Source organism: Choloepus didactylus, chromosome 13, assembly GCF_015220235.1.
Source record: "Choloepus didactylus isolate mChoDid1 chromosome 13, mChoDid1.pri, whole genome shotgun sequence".
In the NCBI taxonomy this organism is placed as follows: domain Eukaryota; kingdom Metazoa; phylum Chordata; class Mammalia; order Pilosa; family Megalonychidae; genus Choloepus; species Choloepus didactylus.
The window spans coordinates 16,236,793-16,240,302 of record NC_051319.1 but is presented as its reverse complement, the minus strand read 5'-3'; the positions used below and the strand labels follow the sequence as shown (position 1 = coordinate 16,240,302).

The following is a 3,510-nucleotide window of genomic DNA, read 5'->3' as shown; positions in this document are numbered from 1 at the left end:
GCCGGCTGGGAAAGATGGAAGTAAGCACTCTGCAAAAGCAGGGGGTACCAGGGGATGGATTATAAGGGTTAGGACAAGGAGAGTGTGAGAACAGAGTTTCAGCAGTGTCTCATGACACAAGGGTGTGGAGTTTTGTTATTGACAGTGATCAGGGGAGGGGAGTTTCAATGCTTTGTTTACAACACATATTTTCCTCCCCTGGAAAAGTCTGATGACTTTTAACATCTGTCCTGGTCAAGTAGGTGGCTGCGTGAAATCACTATGGAGGGAAGGAGGCCTGGGCCCTGGGTCCCCACAGTGCTTCACAGTGCCTTGGCAGCACATACACTAAAATTGGAATAATGCAGAGAAGATTAGCATGGCTGCTGTGCAAGGATAACATGTAAAGTCATGAAGCATTCCCAATTTTTCTGATGATACTATGAACCATTGATTGTATACTTTGGTTGAATTGTGTGGTGTGTGAATATAACTCAATAAAATTACGTTAAATAAATAAAAAATAAAGATGCTCCTGAAAAAATAATATTAAGTTGAAAGATGCAGTTTATACTGCAATATGAGATTGGTTGGATGTGGAAATGTGTAGAATAGGATATACAGAGTGGAAAAAATAAGGGCTACCATTGTATTTTGTACCTATTATGTACCAGGATTGAGTTAAGCCCTGGAGATACACTGGTAAACAAGACTGACAAAGCCCCTACCCTTTGTAGCTTGTATTTCAGAGAGAAAGAATAGCCTTAAAAATATAAAAAACAAAAATTTAATTTTAATGGTGGTAACTGAAAAGGAGAATACAGGCTGCTATAAGAGTGAATACCCAGGAGATCTAACCTATTATGGAGTGTGTGGGGGCCATAGAAATGCTCAACTGAGATCTCCTGGATACAGAGCTGAGTTGACTGGCAGCCCAGCCACTGTCCCTCTGGATCTACCACCACATTTGGTTTGAGGCCATGGTTCTTCTGCGCTGCAACCAGTCAATGCCTGAATATGGTGGAGATACTAGTGCCACCTCATTCCCTGCAGGATGCAGGACTCCTTTATTTCCTCAATAAATCTCTAGTTTGTTGAGATTTTCTCAATATATCTCCTCTGTACATGTCTTAGCCTTTGCTTCTTGGAGGGGCTGAACTAACACAGAAGGAGAAGCGTCAGGGAATCTTTCCCTGAGAAAGTGCCATTCAAGCTGGTACCTAAAGGAACAAGATTTAGGTGAAAATTTGAGGGAAGAGAAAGAACAGTCCTGAGTCAGGCAGGAGCTTGACACTGTGCCTAGCACATGGCTGGTGCTCAATAAACAATTGTTGACTGAATGGAATACTAAGTGCTTTATGTATGCCATGTAATTATTCCTCATACGTTTTGCAAAAGGGATTCTATTATTATCCCTAATTTAGAAAATTACAAAATTAAGGATCAGAACCATGTAGTAACTTGCCCAAGATCAGACAGTATTAAAAAAAATAATGTTAGGATGCAAACAAGTTTGTCTCCAAGCCTATTATTATTATTATTATTATTATTATTATTATTGGCTTTTATAAAGGGGATTTATTTGGTTACACCGTTACAGTCTTAAGGCCATAAAGTGTCCAAGTTAACACATCAGCAGTTGGGTACCTTCACTGGAGGATGGCCAATGGTGTCCGGAGAACCTCAAGCCTATTATTTTTAACTGCTTAACTACTTACTTACACTGGCTCCCTTCAGAGGAATTGAAAATGGGCTTTGAAAAGAACATGCATTTAACATAATTGACTCATAACTATTTTTATTCATAAACCCAAAGGCCACTGCTTTTTCTAAAAACACGGAAAGACAGAGCCTGAATACCCTAGTTGATGGATATGAAAGTCATGAGGTAACTGTATAGGATTTCCTTAATGGGGTCTATATCGTAAGCAAGTTTCTATACTATAGCAGCATAGGGTTGAAAGAAATCCTAGAAAGTTCATCTACTTTTAATGCCACATGGATGTACGCCAATGTCTTTCCAATTAGGAAGGAGTGATTGAAACCAGAAGTATATTTCCAAGGTGAAAGTAGGCTTTGTATGGATAGAGTTACATGATTATAGTATTAAAACTCTCCCAATTTATCAACTTCTCACTGTCCAGTGTGATCCTCTTCATTTCATGGATACACTTTCGAAGTGCATGTTTCTGTGTGCATTGGAGAACATTAACTGGCTATTGAATTTTGCTCCTCATTTAAATGTAAATAAACGATGTATTAAAGATAGACTATGAAATAAATTAGTATGTACTAAATCATTTTAAGCATATCAGTATGTAATTTTAACTCTGAAATTGCCTAAGAATTAATAGCACAATCAAAGAAGTTAATTGCAAATTCTACATAAATACACTATGAATGCAGTTCTCTATTCATTCACCTGGATATAGCCCTGGGAAATTTCAAGTTGAAATTACTGCCATAGGTTCTCCATGCACTCAAGAGTTACTATAATAAAATATAAACTTAATAACAATCTCAGAGTAATAAATGACTAATTGGATAGTTTTTAAAAATAGAATTTATTGATTTCTGTGATTATGTAAGTAATGAAGGCTTATTGGAGAAAATTTGGAAAATACAGATATATTAAGAAGGAAATAAAAATTTAAATTCACAGTCTGTGGTCTGAAATTGCCTTTTAAAGGTTAATTTTTATGAGGACAAAAATAAGAATTAAAACAAATGCAAATCAATATCTCAATTTGCCTTTCTTTTTTGTCATCAGCAAATGTTTGTTTGACACATATGACTCAGTATGGTCAGACTAATAGTACAGTCCTTAAACTTGAAATTCATGTAAAGTCCTTAACTTTTATTACTGTAAAGAACCATACAATGTAGAATGGTATTCAAAGGGATTCAAAGTGAAAGATTAATCCTGCAAAAGAAAGAGTAATTTACTAGACAATGAGGACCTAAAAAAAGATTTCTTAGTGTTAGGGTCCAAATAACTTGATAGAACAACTGCAATTAAATGAGTCACTTAGGGAAAAAAAAAAACTAATTTTTTTTCATTGAAATATGTATTAGTCAGTGTACCCCAGAGAAACAGAACCTACAAGAGAAAGTTTTGATGAATTCCCCATCAAACTGGCTGGCTGAAGTAAAGATAGAAATTATTCTTTCTGACTGCTGAATTCATCAGTTCTCCCTTTAAGTCCTTCAGAAGATTGGATGAGACTTCTCTCATTGCTGAAGGCAATCTGCTTTGTTGATTGTAGATGTAACCAACCAGAGATGCACTCAACTGTCTGATGATTTAGATCCATATAGGAAATATCTTCACAGTAACAATCAGGCCAGTGCTTGCTTGACCAAACAACTGGACACCATAACCTAACCAAGTTGATACATGAACCTAACCATCACAAACCAACAGTCATGTTTTTAGATTATTAGTTGATTTTTCTAAGCTGAGTCCTGAAACTATATAGATGTAATCTTTTCAAGGTTATGTACAGGTTAATAAATTCTAAGGAAGTGAAA

General features: G+C 36.1%; 1 non-coding gene across 1 annotated transcript; it reads left to right on the top strand.

The window, feature by feature from the left end:
- Positions 1-307: 307 nt before the first annotated feature.
- Positions 308-410, top strand: LOC119508637. The gene has a single exon (XR_005211537.1). It is a non-coding gene; the product is annotated as a U6 spliceosomal RNA (small nuclear RNA).
- The last annotated feature ends 3,100 nt before the right edge of the window (positions 411-3,510 follow it).